General features: G+C 45.0%; 1 protein-coding gene across 6 annotated transcripts in view; it reads right to left on the bottom strand.

Moving 5' to 3' along the window:
* Nucleotides 1–19,958, bottom strand: part of RFX2 (regulatory factor X2) — a 117,183-nt gene that overhangs the window by 82,250 nt on the left and 14,975 nt on the right. Inside the window, exon 1 of one of the 6 annotated variants that reach the window (XM_017528330.2) lies at nucleotides 18,933–19,009. The exons of the other annotated variants lie outside the window; for them this stretch is intronic. The gene's annotated coding sequence lies outside the window, so the exon portion shown is untranslated. Of the gene's footprint in view, nucleotides 1–18,932; nucleotides 19,010–19,958 lie in introns of those variants that run through there. 6 annotated transcript variants of the gene reach the window in all.

Genomic DNA, 19,958 nt, shown 5'->3' with positions numbered 1-19,958 from the left:
AAAAGAAACAAATGCTCATCAATAGAAAAACCATTAACTATGTTACAGTGCATCCTAGCTCTAAAACAGCTGGCTAAGAGCGGGGGACTGGGTCCAGTGACCTCAGCCAGGGACTTCCATCTTTCTGCACTTCCATTTCTTTATCCTATAAACCGAGAAGAGAATTCTATCTGTGTTGAGCGGTTGTGTTAAATGAAATGAGTCCTACAAAGCATGGAGCAACTTAGTTGCCAGCCCAGCACACAGAAAATGCCCACGAATGTTGATTAGTGTCATTGTTGTAATTCACGCCATTCTAATGTAACCAACATCATCTGCTGATTTTGTGCAGATTAAAATATCTGAAACTCTAAAAGCAGTTATGCTCTTTGCTATTTGTGATTTCAAAAACAAGCGATCTTGATAAACCCTGTAGGGAGTGCCTCCTGCTATGAGCTATATTCATTCCAGGGCATATTTGTGGGGCTCGTCATTTCCACCAAGTGCTTAATACTGGTTCCTCTCCCAGCATCTTGCCAAATGTGGCAGCTCTCCTTCTAGACGAACATTGCTGCATTACTGTTATAGAAACGACATTTTCACATCAACCCCCTTCTTTTCCCTTTTTCTCCCCAGAAATCCGGCCCTTCCATGAGACCTCGGTGCACCCAGAACTCCTACCACGTGCAACCTTATTCTCGGCTGAGCAGATCATAAATCACTTAACAAGAATGGTGACTGATACAGACTGTATTTAGTGCCATCCTTCCCAGTGAGACGGAGCAAGCCAGTGAGCTTCTTAAAATCCCTTTAGTTTTCCAAAAGGAAAGGCTGTTTGCCTTCTCATCTATGCCTCAAGTTTCTGGGGTTTGCATCATTAACCTGGTGGCTTTGCCAATTCCTTCACCAGTGCTGGGTCAAAGACAGGCAAGGGCACCTGTAGGGTTAGCCATGAGTGTGTGCCAGGGGCTGAATGCAAACCCTGGAGCACTGGTGGCTGAGGCAGGTGGGCTGGGCTCTGCCACTGCCTCCCCAGCCTGCCCAAGAGCAGGCTGTGCCTCTGCAGGAAATGGCCTCCAAGCATCCCTCAAGACTTAGATGTCCAAACCTACACAGTCAGAGACGAAGAGCTAGCTCTAAGTGGCGTCTTTCACCCCTCCTCAAAAGTCATCCTGCAGAAATACACATGCGCTAAATGGTGTGTGGCCACACAGATGCTTGGATACCAATGTTCATGGCGGCACAGTTCCTAATCACCCCAAAGTAGAAACAGCCCAAATGCTTGTCCACTGATGGATGGATACACGCAGTGTGGCACAGCCATGTAACGAAACATTATTCAGCCATACAAAGGAACGACATACTGCCACATGCTACAAACGGATGGACGATGGACCCTGAAAACATTACGTTACGTGGAAGAAGCCAGTCACAAAAGGCCACTTAGTGTGTGATTGCATTTATATGAAATGTTCAAACTCGGCAAATTCACAGAGGCAGAAAGTGGATTCACGGTTGCCAGGGGATGAGAGGAGGAATGGGAAGTGACTGTTAATCACAGGCTTGGGGTTTCTTTTTGGAGTGATGAAAATGTTCTGTGAATATAAAATACTAAAACCCACTGAACCATACACTTCAAATGGGTGAACTTCATGGTACGTAAAATATATCTCAGAATAGCTGTAAAAGAAAAAAAAAGGTATATTGACAACTTGTCCTCAGTAGCATTAGATGAAGTCATAAAAAATTAGAAACAAATGCTCATCAATAGGAAAATCATTACCTAAAATGGTGCATTCTAGCTCTAAAACGATGCTGCCATTAAAAAGAAGAGACATCTTCTCCAAGAAAGCAAGCCAACATCTGCAGTGCCTGGCACACAGCAGGCTCTCAAATATTGCAGAATGAATTTATGTTAAACAATACAAGCCGGGTGCGGTGGCTCACGCCTGTAATCCCAGCACTTTGGAAGGCCAAGGTGGGTGGATCATGAGGCCAAGAGATTGAGACCAATCTGGCCAACATGGTGAAACCCCATCTCTACTAAAAGTACAAAAATTAGCCAGGTGTGGTGACAAGAGTCTACAGTCCCAGCTACTCGGGAGGCTCAGGCAGGAGAAACACTTGAACCCAGAAGGTGAAGGCTGCAGTGAGCTGAGATCACGCCACTGCACTCCAGCCTGGTGACAGAGCAAGACTTCATCCCCCAACCCCCCAAAAAATAAACAAAATACAGCTATACATACTATAAAACAGGTAAAGGGACTTTAAAAAGATCTAGAAGGACACAAATGATATGATTACCAGTGCTTACTTCATGAGACGTGAGACAGACAGAAAGATGAAAGGAGAGGCTTTCATTTCTGAATCTCCTGCTGTAGATGTGGTCCCTCCCAGGAGAACAGTACTTGTATTACTCAAATATCATTTATTTTTATTTTTTGAGATAGAATCTTGCTCTGTCACACAGGCTGGGGTGCAGTGGCACAATCTTAGCTCACTGCAACCTCTACCTCCTAGGTGGAAGCTATTCTCCTGCCTCAGCCTCCTGAGTAGCTGGGACAACAGGCATGCACCACCATGCCCGGATAATTTTTGTATTTTTAGTAGAAACAGGGTTTCACCATGTTGGCCAGGCTGGTCTCAAACTCCTGACCTCAAGTGAGCCTTCTGCCTCAGCCTCCCAAAGTGCTGGGATGACAGGTGTGAGCCACTGCGCCCGGCCATTACTTGCGTATCATTTAAAAAGTTGTAATTCATTGGTAAACATTCTAAGACATGCCAGTTCCTGTAATTACCAACTGCACCCACAGAATGCTGCTGTTCAGGGAATAGCCCTATGATTCAGTGTTCTTGGTCTAGAGGATGCTGTTGGTCTTACAACCAGAGGCTTTCGTGTTAATTCAGCATCCATCAGGAAGAGAACATGGACCAGACAGACAAACTGGCAGGATCACATATGGACTGAGCTCCAGCAAGAAAAGGAACAAATGGCTGACACGTGATGACAGGGATGAATCCCAAAGGCATTTATGCCAAGTGAAGGCAGCCAGTCTCAAAGGCTGCACAATTTAAGTTTCCATTTATATGACATTCTGGAAAAGGCAGAGCTATAGAAAGGGACAGCAGATGGTGGCCAGAGGCTAAGGGTGGGACCAAGGTCTGACTACAGAGAGAGGTTGGATTTGCTCTCCATCCTGTTTGAGGCAGAGGTTTTAAGAATCTATGCAAGTGTAAAAAACCATACAACAGCAAACCTAAAAAAGCATGTACATTTAAAATATAAATAGAAAGGGGAAAAAACAAGTGCATCTACTGAGTGTCAGGCACCATTCTAGGCCCTGAGGATTCTGTGATTTTAGAGATGGCTCTTGCTGTGTTGCCCAGGCTGGAGAGTGCAATGGCATGATCACAACTCACTGTAGCCTCTAATCCCTGGGCTCAAGTGATCCTCTCGCCTCAGCCTCCTGAGTAGCTGAGACCACAGGCACATGCCACCATACCTGGCTGGTGTGTGTGTGTGTGTGTGTGAGAAAGAAAGAGAGAGAGAGAGAGAGAAAGAGAGAAAGAGAGAGAGCGGGACAGAGAGAGAGAAGTTGAGGTCGTCTTGTTTTGTTGCTCAGGCTGGTCTGAAACTCTCAGCTTCAAGCAATTCCCCCACTTCAGCCTCCCAAAATACTGGCATTAAAGCGTGAGCCACCACACCCAGCCTGAGGATTCGAAGGTGAACAGGTCAGGTGAAAGTGCTGCTCTCAGGGTGCCAGTGTCCTTGTTAGGCAAGAATGCACAAGGTTCCAGCTACATAGGTTGTTCAGCAGAGATCCAGGCTGTGGTGCAAGGTGACTGCAGAGGGCCAGGACCAGGGGTTGTGATGGAGAGGGTTCCCCTCTTGACAGCCAGTTAGGGGTGGCACTAAGAATGGCACTGAGCTGGGACCTGACAGTTGCAGAGAAGGGGCTAGCGTTGGGAGGATGAGAGAGAGAGCCGCCTGGGCAAGAGGAATAGTTGTGCAAAGGTCCCGCAGCAGCAGAGGCCCCGGGCAAGGTCAAACGTCTGGAGTTTCAAAATTCCAATTGCTGGCCGGGTGCAGTGGCTCACGCTTGTAATCCCAGAACTTTGGGAGACTGAGGCAGGTGGATCACTTGAGTTCAGGTGTTAGAGACTAGCCTGGACAACATGATGAAACCCCGTCTCTACTAAAAATATAAAAATTAGCTGGGTGTGGTGGCACACACCTGTACTCAGGAGGCTGAGGCAGAAGAATCACTTGAACCTGGAAAGTGGAGGTTTCAGTGAGCCGAGATCCTGCCATTGCACTCCATCCTGGCGACAGAGCAAGACTCTGTCTAATAAAAAAAAAAAAAAAAAAAAAAAATCCAATTGCTGAGGGAGGCCCCAGGAGGCTCAACTCACAGGCACAATATAATCTGACTTACATCTTTTTAAAGAGCACTCTTCTTAGATTACAGGGAGAAAGAGAAAGCAGGAAAACCAGGACAAAGGCTACTACGGCATTTACTGTATTTGAAAAGTTCATAATGATTCTGCTTCCTGGCCAGGTGTGGTGGCTCATGCCTGTAATCCTAGCATTTTGGGAGGCCACGGTGGGAGGACCGATTGAGACCAGCCAGCTCAAAAAGTGAGACTCTGTCTCCATTTTAAACAAATAAAAATAATAATTAATTATGCTTCCAAGACCTGTCTGTGGAACCTGAGAAGGACTCTTATCATTTTATAAAGAAACCAAGTAACACTAAGCCCATTGCATGGAGGGTTAAGTAATTAAGCATTTAGTTAACATGAGAGTAAACAATGGCATCTATATGTTTTTAATGCAGACAGTTATACTCTCAGTAAATCATCACAGCACAAAAACATTAGCACGCTTATTAATTCAGTCTTAATTGCTATTGGTTTACATGTACCATTATCCAAAAATTAAATAATTTGTGAGTGTATACTCACTGTTTTAAACAGGTACATAAAAAGGTGAATGAAGGGCCAGGTGCGGTGTCTCATGCCCGTAATTCCAGCACTTTGGGAGGCCAAGGAAGGTGGATCACCTGAGGTAAGGAGATTGAGACCAGCCTGGCCAACATGGTGAAACTCCGTTTCTGCTAAAAATATAAAAATTATCCCGACATGGTGGTGCACGCCTGTAATCCCAGCTACTCGGGAGGCAGAGGCAGGAGAACCATTTGAATCCAGGAGGTGGCCATTGCAGTGAGCTGAGATCGTTCCACTGCACTCCAGCCTGGGCAACAGGGTAAGACTCTGTCTAAAAAAAAAAAAAAAAAAAAAGGTAGATGGAGGAAATGGACCAGATGTTGAATCTAGTTATAGTCATTGCTGGGAATTAATACAGTAAGAGGAGAATCCTTCTCTCCTAAATTGATGTCTATCAAGGGTTGGAAACTTTGCTTTTTTCTATGAGACAGAGTTACTCTGTCACCCAGGATGGAAAGCAGTGGTGTGATCACAGCCCACTGCATCCTCTAACTCCTGGGCTCAAGCGGTCCTCCCACCACAGCCTCCCGTGGAGCTGAGACACAGGCATGCACCACCACTCTCAGCTAGTTTTTCTATTTTTTGTAGAGACGAGGTTTGCCATGTTGCCCAGACTGGTCTTGAACTCCTGGGCTCAAGGAGTCTGTCTGCTTTGGCCTCCCAAAGTGTTGGGATTACAGGAGTTAGCCACTGGAAAACTTTCTATAAGGGCCAGAAAATATACCTTTCGGCTTTGCAGGTTCTGTTGAGACTACTCAAGTCTGCCTCTGGACAGCAGGTGAGGAGTGAGCGTGGCTGTTGCACTCAGTACCCTTCAGAGCCACGCCAGAGCCTGGGGCAAAGGGAGAAAACATCAGCAGTGCTGATCCTGTCTTTATGTATGTAAAATTTCAGTATTTTGAGCAAAATATTTATTTTCTTTTTTCTTTTTTTTCTTTTAGAGATAGGGTCTCATGCTATCGCCCCAGCTGCAGTGGCACAAACATGGCTCACTGCAGCCTCAACCTTCCCAGACTCAGGTGACCTCCCACTACCTCCAGAGTAGCTGGGAGTATGGGCACGTGCCACTACACCTGGCTAACTTTGTATTCTTTGTAGAAATGGGTTTCACCCTGTTGTCCTGGCTGGTCTCGAATTCCTGTCCTCAAGTGATCCACCCACCTTGGCTTCCTAGAGTGCTAGGATTACAGGCGTGAGCCACACTGTGCCTGGCCTTCATCATAAAATTGTTTGGCATTTATTTTGATTTTTAAAAATACCACATTAAGACATTATGTATCTTGATGACTGTAGTTTTTTTGGCCCAGCCTTAAATTTTGTGCCCCAGGCAAGGGCATCACTTGCCTCATGCTAGTCCCGGCCCTGGTGCTGGTGCTGTTCCAATAAAACTTTATTTATGGACACCGAAATTTAATTTCATATCATTTTCATGTGTCACAAAATATTTTTCTTTTTTCCAATCTTTTAAAAATGCAAAAAATATTCTCAACTCGTGGAAGCAAAATTAAAAACCCACGGTAGGGTGCCAGATGTAGTCTGCTCACCCGTTTTCTTTATTTTTATTTTTATTCATTTATTTATTCAGAAGCAGGGTCTCACCCTGTCACCCAGGCTGGAGTGCAGTGGTGCAAACCTGGCTCACTGCAGCCTCAACCTCCAGGGCTCAAGAGATCCTCCTGCCTCAGCTTCCCGAGAAGCTGACACCACAGGCATGTACCACCATGCCCAGCTAATTTTTAAATTTCTTGTACAGATGGGGTCTCACCATCTTGCCCAGGCTGTGACCCCTATTTTAGATGGCCTTTTGGGAAACGTATCTTATTCATAATTATAGTCAGTGGAAAATGCCTGCTAGCAAGTGGGCACTCAAACGTGTCTGAATAATTTGGTCCCATTGTTAAATTCCTTGCTAGGCTGCTTTTCATTCTCTTCCCATCGATCTCCAAATATCAGAGATGAGCACACATGTCCAGAGCACCCCCGATCTCTCGGGCAGGGGGGACCCTCTGGCAGAGAAAGCCCGATACGGGAGCGTGGTGTGGGAATCGTCTGTGAGTGCTGAAGAACTGGTCCTCTACCTGCCCCACGCTTTCCTTTCCACTAGGCTCAAAAGCAGAATTCTCCCAGTTGAGGGCATGGAAACTAGATGAGTTCACTGTGCATTGTTCAGCTAATACATGACCACAGGCAAGATCATCATTTGGGGTCTTTACTAAAGCTGTGATCTCTGCTTTAGCGGGACAATGCAGGGACTTACTAGACGCAAACTATAACAGCATATGCCTCCTAGTAAAGTAACGCTGGGAAGTTTGATTACAGTCAATTACGTTTTATCATTAATTGTGGTAAAATGTGCATAATGTACAATTTACCATTTTAAGCATGTTTAGGTGTACAGTTCAGTGGCATGAAGTGCACTCACACTGTTGTGCGACCGTCATCCATCTCTATAACATTCTCATCTTCCCAAATTGAAAAACTCCCCATGAAACATTCACTTCCCATCCCCGTCCCCAGCCCCTGGCACCCACCATTCTACTTTCTGTCTCTATGGATCCGATGACTCTAGGGATCTCCTAGGAGTGGAATCACACAGGATTTGTTCTTCTTCTTCTTCTTTTTTTTTTTTTGAAATGGAGTCTCACTCTGTCTCCCAGGCCCAGGCTAGAGTGCAGTGGTGTGATCTTGGCTCACTGCAACCACTGCCTCCCGGGTTCAAGTGATTCTCCTGCCTCAGCCTCCCAAATAGCTGGGATTACAGGTGCCTGCCACCATGCCTGGCTAATTTTTATATTTTTAGTAGAGACTGGGTTTCACCATGCTGGCCAGGCTGATCTTGAACTCCTGACCTCACGTGATCCACCTGCCTTGGCCTCCCAGACTGCTAGGATTAGAGCACATCAGCCACTGCGCCCAGCTGGATTTGTCCTTTTGTGTCTGACTTCTTTCACTGAGCATGATGTCCTCAAGCATAATGCATAATGTCCAAGTTACAGCCTGTGTCAGGATTTCCTTTCTTGTCGAGGCTGAGTAGTATTCCATTGCATGGATGGATCACATTTTATTTATCTGTTCATTTGTTGGTGGACACTTGAGTTACTTCCACCTTTTTGCTATTGTAAATCATGCTGCTATGAACATGAGTGTACAAATCCTTGTTTGAGTGTACCAATACTGTTTTCCATAGCAGCTACACTATTTTGCATACCTACTAACACAGCTCACATGGGTTCCAATTTCTCCACATTTTCACCAAAATTTTTCTTTTTTTTTTGGATAACAGTCACCTTAATGGGTGTAAAGCGCTGTCTCTTAGGGTTTTGATTTGCATGTCCACAACGATTACTGGCATGAAGCACCTTTTCAACTACTTATTGACCATTTGTATATCTTCTTTGAAGAAACAAATAACTACTCAAATCCTTTGCCCATTAAAAAAAAATTGCTGAGTTATAGAAGTTTTTTATGTATTTTGAATATCACACTCTTATGAGAAATAATTTGGAAACATTTTCTTCCATTCCTTGGGTTGTCTTTTTACTCTGCTGCTGTTGCTCTTGGATGCAGAAAAGTTTTTAACTCTCATGGTCTAATTTTTCTATATTTTCTTTTGTTGCGTGTGCTTTTGATGTCCTATCCAAGAAATCGTTGTCAGATCCAATGTCATAAAGATGCCTCCCTATGTTTTCTGCTGAGAATTTTACAGTTTTAGCTCTTATGATTAGGTCTTTGATCCACTTTGAGTTAATTTTTGTATACGTTATAAAATAAGGGTCCTGGCTGGGTGCCATGGCTCACGCCTGTAATCTCAGGGTGAGGTGGGAGGACTGCTTGAGGCCAGAAGTTCAAGACCAGCCTGGGCAACATAGTGGATACCCATGTCTATAAAAAATTTAAAAATTAGCCCGGCACGGTGGCACATGCCTGTGGTCCCAGCTAGTTGGGAGGCGGAAGCAGGAGGATCTCCTGAGCCCAGGAGGCAGAGGCTGCAGTGTGCCACGATCACACCACTGCATCCAGCCTGGGTGACAGAATAAGATCCCGTTTCAAAAAAAAAAAAAAGAAAAAAAAAAGGCAGGGGAGGTCCAATTTCATTCTTTTGAATATGGAAACCCAGTTTTCTCAACATCATTTATTGAAAAGACTGTCTTTACTCCATTGAATAATCTTGGCATCCTTGCAGGAGTATAATACAGTCACGAGTCGCTTCATGACAGGGATATGTTCTCAGCAATACATCCTTAGGCAATTTTGTCATTGTGTGAATATCACAGTGTGCCCTTAAAAAATCTGGATGCTACAGCCTATTTAGCACACCTGGGCTGTATGGTATATTGCTCCCAGGCTACAAGCTATCTAGCATGTGACTGCAGTGAATACCACAGGTAACTGTAACACAGTGGTAAGTATTTGTGTCTCTAAACACAGCTCAGCACAGAAAAGGTACAGGAAAAACACAGCATTATAATCTTATGGGATCACTGTTGTATATGTGGTTTGCTATTGACAGAAATGTTATGCATGACATGACTATATTATAAACAAGTAATTAAAGTTAAATAATAACACACAAGAATCTAATCTTGCTGGAAAGGGCACTCTAAAAGTGAACTGCAAAAGAAGCTGACAGGAATTAGATGACTTCTGTGTTTCCACTTTGACAGTAGTGGATGCATCCATGCATACTGCTCATTCCTGTTTTCAATGATACATTTCCTTACTGTTTTGTTTTTTGGGTTTTTTCTTTTTTCTTTTTTTTATTTTTTAATTTGAGACAAGGTCTCACTCTGTCACCCAGGCTGGAGTGCAGTGGCACAATCTTGGCTCACGGCAACCTCCACCTCCTGGGTTCAAGCGATTCTCCTGCCTCAGCCTCCCGAGTCAGTGAGATTACAAGCGTGCACCACCACGCCCAGCTAATGTTTGTATTTTTAGTAGAGACAGGGTTTCACCATGTTGGCTAGGCTGGTCTCGAACTTTTGACCTCAGGTGATCCACCCATTTCAACCTCCCAAATTGCTGGGATTACAAGCATGAGCCATCGTGCCTGGTCACACTTGTTACTATTATACATAAAAGGAATTTGTCTGTTCTGACCACACCACTCTACAGAGATACAAATATCACATGGGCACCTCTGCCTTTTCTCTTTACTACTAATGTAGATTGTCATGTAATTTTTGCCCTTCCACGTCTGTTCTTCTCAGGAGAAATTCCCAGTGTTGGGCAGATTGTGAAAGAGATCCAGACTGATGAAATATTAAAAACCACTGGGCTATAGCAGTGTGTCTTTTTTTTTTTTAATCTTTTAAAACTTAGGTTCACAAATTTGAGGACTCCAGTTCAGACGAGATATGTTGTAGAAACCAGGCAGATCTGCGGTCTTTAGAAGAAAGTGGCAAAATCAGTTCACTTCCTGGGCGGGGACTGAGCGGGGCAGATGGTGGCAGTGGGTCACAAGCCACAAGCTGCCGAGACAGACTCATGACAGACAGGGCGTCAGGCATGACCTTCACAGGGTGAACTGAGACGCACAACTGTCTCCAGCAGGGAGCCACAGTCCAGGTGGCTCTTCCTCCCTCCCACCGCCCTGTATCTAGGAAGTCAAACCGATCAGGAAGGGACTGTGCTGATAATCGGCTCTGCCTTCAAAGAACACTTAATTAACCCACAGGCCACCAAGTCCAGAAATTTGAGGAACGAGGATCGGAGGAAGCCCAGGAGAGACATAACTGCCAGAGGGGGGTAAAGGGGCTTAAAGAGAAGTGTGGCTTTTTCTAGTGTCCACACATCCAACCCAAGGAAGCCCCCCTGATTTACCACATCTAGTCACCGACCTTGATCAGTTCCATGGCCAGGCATTAAGGCAAGTCTCCACTAACTTTCTCACCCCAGTGAAGCCCCATTCCAATTCTAGCCTCTCCCTGGACTCTGTCAGTCATTCCCAGCAATGTCTTAACTCTAAAAAATCCAGCTCCAACAAAAGATTCGGATGCGCAAAATTTATTTTCATGAGGTTTCAGCTCCACGTAAAAGGGCTGATACCATGCAAATAGCTTTCTGACAGCTCAACAGAGATGATTTTCCTTGTTGATTATCCACGACATATTCTCAGCTCTTAGGTGAACAGTGTGTTCCAACAGGAAGACGACGGGTTACAGGTGCTGGGTTTTTCTGCATGGGCAGTTTCTCCCCAGGAGCCTCACGCCTTACATCATCATCTAGAGCAGTAATTAATTTCAGAAGCCACTCCTGGCTGCCATAAGCCGAATACCCACTTCCAGAACTGGCCCAACCCGTCAGGAAGCAGCCAGAGTCCTCAAGGGACAGACACCAAGAGCTGCGTGTTGGTGAGTCAGAGACCAGAGCACAGAGGAAGCAATGCCCCTTCAGTACAGAGCCCTTCCCAGCCCGGAGTGCTGCTCCAGCCCTAACCCAGGCTGGCCAGGGCCTGAAAGACAAAGAAGAATGCCACAGAGAAAGGCCAGGGCACTACCGCGTTTTAAAAACATGCTCCTAGGTATAAGAAGGCAACAAAATTCATCCTGCAAGATGGATGTGGCCAGACTCTTCTTTAATTTCAACAAGCAGGAGAAGATAACAAAGTAAACATTATTCCTCTCTCCCTTAAAGGAAGCAAAAATATGATGTTAAACACCATTGAAGAGTCTAAGGGGTTTTATAAACCTCAAAATCAGCATCACATTCACAGACACGAGTGCCGGTCACATACAGCCACGTAATGTGCATTAGGCCAGGGCTTGGCAGGCCTTTCGTGTCAAGTGCGCAACAGCAAATATTTTAGGTTTTGCAGGTCAGGCGCTCTCTGTCAAGATGACTCAACTCCATCCACTGTGGGGTGAAATGATTGTGGCTGTGTGCCAATAAAACTTTATTATGGTCCCAATTTTAGAATATTTGCTGCTGAAGTCAGCACAATTTATGGACACTAGAATGTGAATTTCAGATAATTTTGTAAGTTCTAAAATATTCTTCTTTTGATTTTTTCCAACTACTTAAAAATGTAGGGAGAAAAAAGCATTCTTAGCTCATGGGCTGTACAAAAACAGGCAGTGACTTGGATTTAGCCCCCAGGCTGGTTTGCCCACTCTGTATTAGACTCAGATGTTTGGATTCATGTCTTTAAAAGAGAGCCTAAAATAACTCCAAATAAATAAATGGGCAGGTATCAAATGGCCCATGTAATGACAAATACCATTCTAGAAATCTGTGTCCAGCAGGTCAAGGACACTCTGGGGGTGAAGACCAACATTCCTGTCATGTCTCCATCTCAGAGGCGGAGGATATGGGGTTTGGGGCAGTCTCTGAAAAGGGCGTGTACACGGGCAGGACCTAGAGCAATGTCGCAGGGAAGGGGGTGGGGACAGCCCTCATGTCCTATGGATCCTGACCCTCTGCTGTGGGTGGAATGTTTATGTACTCCCAAAACTCACATGTTGAAACCTAACCCCCAGTATGATGGCATCTGGAGATGGGGCCTTTGGGAGGTGATTAGGTCATGCATGGGGCCCTCAGGAGTAGGATTAGGGTCCTTGCAAAAGAGGCCCCAGAGACCTCCCCTGCCCCTTCCACCACGTAAGGACACAGCTGGAAGGCAGAAACAACCGGAAAGCAGGCCCTCCCCAGACACCAAATCTGCCAGTGCCTTGAACTTCCCACTCTCCAGAACTGACAGCAATCCATTCCTGTTATTTATAAGCCAGCCAGTCTATACTATTTTTGCTGTAGCAGCCTGAATGAACCCACGCCCTCCTTCCCCCCGCCCCTCACCCTGTGTAGCTCTTACATGCACTCAGGACCTTCATGATTCAGGGTCTTTGGGAATTTCACAGAGGAGGAGAAACTTGCAGATTACAGAAAATTATTATACAAGATAACATCTTTGGATTGTTTGTTTATTTGTTTTGAGACAGGGTATTGCTTTTGTCACCCAGGCTGGAGTGCAGTGGCACGAACAAGGTTCACTGCAGCCTCAACATCCCAGGCTCAAGAGATCCTCCCACCTCACCCTCTGGAGTCGTTGGGACCAGAGGCACACGCCACCACACCTGGCTATTTTTGTATTTTGTATTTTTTATAGAGACAGGATTTTACCATGTTGCCCAGGCTGGTCTTGAACTCCTGAGCTCAAGCGATCTTCCTGCCTCAGCCTCCCAAAGTGTTGAGATTACAGGCATGAGCCACTGTGCCAGCCCAGATAACACCTTTGAATATACATTTGTCAGCCAGGTGAGGTTGCAGTGAGCCGAGATCGTGCCATTGCACTCTAGCCTGGGCAACAGAGCAAGACTTCATCTCAAAAAAAACAAAAAAAACCCCGCATTTCTCCAAAGAAGATCTACAGACAGCCAATAAGCACATCAGAAGAGGCTCAGCATCATTAGTCATTAGAGAAATGCAAATGAGAACCACAATGAAATGCCACTTCACACCTACTAGGTTAGTTACAGTAAAAACAAGGAAAAATACATGTGCTGGTGAGGATGTGGAGAACTGGGGCCCTCACTCACTGCCAGTGGGAATGCGACAGGACAGTTTGGCAGTTACCTGCAGTTACTATATGACTCAGCAACTCCACTCCAGCCAGAGGACAGTTTGGCAGTAAACCTGCAGTTACCAAATGACTCGGCAACTCCGCTCCTAGGTATATTCCCCGAAGAAATGAAGCTGTATGTCCAGGCAAAACCTTGTCCACAAATATTCGTAGCAGCACTATTTGTAATAGTCAAAAGGCAGAAACAACCCAAATGTCCACAAAGGGATTAATGCATAAACAGATGTGGCCTGTCTGTGCAGCAGAGTATTATTCAGCCGCGAAAAAGAATGAAGCTCTGACCCAGGCTACGATGTGGAGGAATTTCAAAACAATATTATCTAATCTTCCAGTGCCATATATATATATATATATATATATATATGCATGTATATATGTATATATTACACACACACACACAAGTGAAAGAAGCCAGTCACAAAAGGTCACATATTGTATGATTCTATTTATAGGAAATATTCAGAATAGAAAAACCCACATAGATGGAAAGTAGACTGGTGTTTGCCAGGGGCTGAGGAGCGGGGGATTGAGATTGACTTCTAACAGGTGTGGAATTTCTTTTCACGGTGACGGAATGTTCTGGAATTAAAGAGTGATGATGGTTTCACAACACTGTGAAAATCCTAAAATCCGCCAAATGAAAACCACTTAAAAGTGGTTAAAATGGTGAATTTTGGGCTGGGTGTGGTGGAGCATGCCTGTAAACCCAGCACTTTGGGAGGCTTAGGCTGGGGATTGCTTGAAGCCAGGAGTTCGAGACCAGACTGGGCAACACAGTGAGACCCTGTCTCTACAAAAATTAGCCAGGCATGGTGGTGTGCACCTGTAGTCCCAACTCAGGAGGTGGAGGCTGCAGTGAGCCATAATCGCACCACTGCACTACAGTCTGGGTGACACAAAGCAAGACCCTATCTCAAAAAAAAGGTGAATTCTATCTCAATTGAAAAAGGATGATGACACTGAGTGCTGGCAAATGCCAGCCATGAAGAGAAACAATGATATAAAGATAAAAAGCATTCCTGGATTCTTCCCCTCGGGAGAAGTAAAATGTGATTTTCCCATAATTACAAGAAAATTAGGCATAGCAACTTACAAAGTACAATTTGAACATTTTCAGAAATGAATCTCAGTAACAAATATCCATTGAACACTATCCCTAAGAGACTTTGAGAAAATCTCGAGTGACAGGGAGGGAAATAGGTGTGGGGAAGTGTGTTTCAGAAATGCTGAGTCCAAGCTGGCAAAACATGTTTAGATGAGGCCCGTCAACAGAAGAAGCCGAGACCGAATGAGGAATGATCTGCGGGAGGTCGGCATTTTACAATCAGGAGTCTGAAATGAGACTACGTCCCAGTTTGGGAGTCAGAACTGGAGACTTTCTGGGCCAAGCCCTCTGTGAACATTAACCCTGGAGAATAAAGGGGCAGGGAGTTTCTAGAAGATTCTACATTCAGGGGAAGAAAAGAAAGGAAACCTGTGGAGGTTGGAGTCTCGGAAATCTTAAAGGATATTAAAAAAGAAAAACATGACTCACCGAATTTAAAATGGGAGGAAAGCTCAGATTAAGAATGAATAACTTTATCTAGGATTAGGTCACAGGAATTCTGGTTTTAAATTGTTTGCGTGGAGTTCAAGAGAAAGAATTTGTACCATAATAAGAAGCCAACTACAACAGCAAGAAAGAGGTTCAAGAACAGGATCTAGTGACTGCATAACTGAGCTCCCTCCTGGGGCTGGAGAGAGCAGGGGCTCAAGTCCCTAAACCGGGGCCATGTCATCAGGGCATCAATGACCCAAGGAAGCAGCTCAGGGGCGGAGGGTGGCCCAGCAAGCTGCACCCTGGGCTGCTGGAAGGTCCTCCATTGGGAAGGCAGCAGAATAAATGCTCTGGTGAAGAATAAAGGTAGCAGAGTTTACAGCCACGGTCCGGAGGGAATTCAGAGGGGCGGGGCACGCTGTTGCTAGGCTCTGAGTCCTCACAGCAGTCAAGGGTGACAAGCGTGAACTTGTGGCTGTGCAAACCTGCCCAGCAGCCAGGCCTCCCCAAGAGGCACACGCAAGCATGGGCACAGCTCACGGTGACAGAATGAGGCTGAGTCAGTTACACGTGGGCTGTGGGACAGGCAGAGCCAAGCTGACAGGGAACACGTTCCAGAGGAGGGGCTGGGGCAGGGAGAGGCTGCCAGGGGGTCTGAGCACGCCCTAAGTGGCCTACAGAACACTGTGGATGAGTTCAGTGTGCATTTTCCTGGGAGGTGGGTACACAAGTTTTCACCAGGCTGTCAAAGAGTCTGGGACCTACCACTCTGGAATGTTACGAAAGTAGAGTCTGTGTTGGCCTTGGAGACAATGAGTGGGATGGGGACTTAGGACAAAGGACATGCATGTGGTAACAACGGCCCTGTGATGTCGGGGAGGGGAGGAGGTGGCTCCCGTCCTGCTGGAGGTGGTGCAGTTTCAGAAAAGGACAAAAGTGGAAAGTCACCTTTGCAGTAGGAATGGAGCGTGGATTAAGTGGCGGGAAGCTAACGCCCAGGGGAGGAAGCCCTCAGCGATTTCCCTCCCGAGAGTACGTGGACATCTCACACATGTACACAAATATATTTGGACACAGGTGCTTACTGCAGCACTGGTGGTAAAGTAGAAGGTATAACCAAAATGCCTCTGAATAAAGGCTAAGGCCAGGCATGGGGGCTCACGCCTGCAGATTGCCTGAGCTCAGGAGTTCGAGACCAGCCTGGCCAACACGGTGAAACCTCGTCTCTACTAAAATACAAAAAACTAGCCAGGTGTGGTGGTGGGCACCTGTAATCCCAGCTACTTGGGAGGCTGAGGCAGGAGAATCGCTTGAACCCAGGAGGCAGAGACTGCAGGGAGCGAAGATTGCACCACTGCACTCCAGCCTGGGTGACAGACTGAGACTCTGTCTCCAAAAAAAAAAAAAAAAAGGCCGTGCACAGTGCTGCCTGTGATCCCAGCACTTTGGGCGGCTCAGGTGGGCGGATCACGAGGTCACGAGTTCAAGACCAGTCCAGCCAGCATGGTGAAACCCCGTTTCTACTAAAAATACAAAAAATTAGTCGGGCGTGGTGGTGTGTGCTTGTAATCCCAGCTACTCAGGAGGCTGAGGCAGGAGAGTCGCATGAACCCGGGAGGCAGAGGTTGCAGTGAGCCGAGACGGCGCCACTGCACTCCAGCCAGAGAGACAGAGTAAGACTCTGTCGCCAAAAAAAAAAAAAAAAGTTAAGTAAGTACCTAGGACAGGTCTGTACAGTGGAGTATCAGACTGTTATGTAGAAAGAATGAAGCACAAACGCAAATAGTGAGTGATAAGGAAAGATACAGGTACAAGGTCAATGACCCTCGAGAACGTCGTGCTAAAATAGCCACTCGCAAAAGGCTACTTACTATATGATTCCACTTTCATGAAGTTTCCAGAATGGGCAAATCCACAAAGATAGAGAGCGGCTTAGTGGCTACCAGGAGCTGGGGAAGGAGGTGGGGAGTCTCTGCTTAATGGGGACAAGGTGTCTTTTTGGGCTGATGACTCTGTAATTAGATGCTGGTGATGGCTGCATAACCTTGAGCATATACTAAAAGCCACCAAATTGTACACATTAAAAGCATGAATTCTATGCCATGTGAATTACATCTCAATACAAAAAATAATAAAGAATTGGTGTGTACATTTTATAGGCCTGTGAAATATCTGAAAGCATCCACACCAAACTTTTCTTAGTGGTGGCAGGAGCAGAGGAGAGAGGAAGAAGAAGCCAGAGGCTCTGTTTCTCTTTTGTACCATTTGGATATTTTTTTTTTTTTTTACGATGAAAGGTAAGGTTTATATAATGTAAAAGAGAAACAGTCAGAATTATGGGACTACACATAGGAACCCAAGTCCTGAAATGGTCACTAGGGATTTCAGGGGACAGAGCACTGAAATGGCTTGGAGGGCACCACCTGTGATACAAAGTCCAGCGATGGTCACTTTAGAAAATGGACAACACGGAGGTCAGGTGGACCCACGCCACTCAGACTCTGTGAGTGACCTTATGTTCTCAGGCTATGAAGTATCTGCACGGCAGAGTAAGCAGCCAATATAGTGGTCGCCTTTTAAAAAGAAGAGTTCACTGACAACTTGTGCCCGCCTTGACTTCACACCTTTCCTGTGCAGTTGGTGTAGAAGCGAGGGCCACATGTGGCTGCTGAGCGCCTGACACGGGGCTGGTCCCGAGATTTCTAAGACTCAGCACACAAAAAAGAATGTGAAACAACTCAACAATATTTTTTCATATTGATTATATATTGAAATGAATATTTTCAACACAGTGCATTGGATAAAATGTATTATTAAATTACTTTCACTTGTCTCTTTTTACTTTTTAAAATGCGGCTACTAGAAAATTGCAAATTTCACATGTGGCTTGTGTTACGTTTCCGTATTGGCCAGTAATGATCCAGAAAACCCTTAGAGTAAATCATCTGAGGATAAGTTTAAGAATTCGCAAATACCTTAAGAGAGCCTATTTTACTAGAAAGTAAGCAAAATGCCTCAAGACTGCATGACAGAAATGACCATTATTTCTGAGACCCAAATGCAAGACTGATTACTGAGATCAAGTAAAGAACTGGAAGACTTATTTTTTATATAAAAAATCTAAATATGTTAATACATCATTTCATATAAAAGTACATTATTAAATAACCACATTATTAAGATAATTGCAAGAAAATGGACCATATTTCCAATGTTTTGTAAACTTACTAGTGTGTGGATATGTACCCTAGTTATGAAACACATTTGAAGATATAAAGAGCAGCCAAAATGGTAGACTAATATTTTCTATCATTATTGGAGACCATATCATATTTTGGATTCATGCAACTTTGCACACAGTGAAACCATTAATTTTCCAAGGTAATTCATTTAAAGTATTGTATTAGCATGCAGTTTCTTACTTATCTAGAATATTTGGCTTATCTGGAAGAGATCAGTTTAAGATCTCTGGACATATTGGAACTTTTGATCCTTCACAGTATTAATATTTAATGAATCACTAAGCTTTATTTATTAGACATGTTGAATGAGGGCCGAGTTCCTTCCTGCCACTTTTGTTACCATTGCCACACACAATTTGTAAACCAGTCCTACCATATATTACTAATTAATAAAATTTCAACTGATAAAAAAAGTAAGCAAAATAATTCTTTAGATGTAGATGTGATCTTTCTCTAGTAAGAACTCGTAATTTTGACAAATAATTACTCGATTTGGTGTCCCACAAATACAGTTAGACAAGGTCTCTTTCCTCAAGGGTTTTGCATGGATGGGGAGAAAAAGAAAAGGAGACATACACAGATCATTTTTTACGTGGCAAAAGGTGACACGTGCAGACTCCAGATGGAACAGGGTACCATAAACAGCGGGGCCGGGGAATCTGGGCAGCATTCGGTCCTGGACCCTGCTGGAGGTGGGGTGGGGAAAATCAGGCAGAGGTATAGATAAGGGGAGAGTGTGTGGCGCAGGGAAGGGGTCAAGGGACCAAGCTGGTTGGAGCTTGGGGAATAAAGGGGAAAACAGGCCGGGCCACTTGGAGAAAGTCTACAAATGCGGGTCAGAGCCCCTGGACTCCACAATAGGGGCAAGAGTCAGGAAACTACCACCCACCGCCCAAATCTGGCCCAGCCACTAGCCTGTTTGTGTATGGTCCATGAGTTAAGAATGGCTTTTACATTTTGAAGTGGTTAGAAAAAAACTAAAGTCAAAATATTTTGTGACGCATGAAAATTATAGGAAATTCACATTTCAGCGTCCATAAATAAAGTTTGACTGGCACACAGCCATGCCCAAGTGCTCACATGTCGTCTACATCTGCTTTCGAGCTCCATCGGGAGAGCTGAGTAGGTGAGATAGCGACCATCTGGGCCGCGGAAGCTAAAACATTTACTATCCAGCCCTTTATGGAGAATGTTTGCTGATCCCTGCTTCCTTGGAACACTAAAACATCCTGTGAGCCTTCTTTGCTCAAATGAAATAAAGACACTGCTCAAATAAAATAATGGCACTTGTGCCAATCTGCAGGAATATTTATTGGCTAGGATCCTCGAATTTAAAACATTTCTCCTGTAAATATTTCTTCAAGCCTTGGTAGAGGTTTCCTCTTACCTGCTAATGAAGAGTAGCAAAAAACGAAACAAAAAATAGTGGGATACCTGCAGGTTCCACACCATGGGAAGCCCTGTGCCAGCCTGTCTCGCCCAACCAACAGCACTTTCAAAGAATGGATGCTCAGCCGGGCGCGGTGGCTCAAGCCTGTAATCCCAGCACTTTGGGAGGCTGAGGCGGGTGGATCACGAGGTCAAGAGATCGAGACCATCCTGGTCAACATGGTGAAAC

Source organism: Cebus imitator, unplaced genomic scaffold (genome assembly GCF_001604975.1).
Source record: "Cebus imitator isolate Cc_AM_T3 unplaced genomic scaffold, Cebus_imitator-1.0 Scaffold53, whole genome shotgun sequence".
Taxonomy (NCBI): Eukaryota; Metazoa; Chordata; class Mammalia; order Primates; family Cebidae; genus Cebus; species Cebus imitator.
This window is presented reverse-complemented; position numbering and strand designations above follow the sequence as displayed.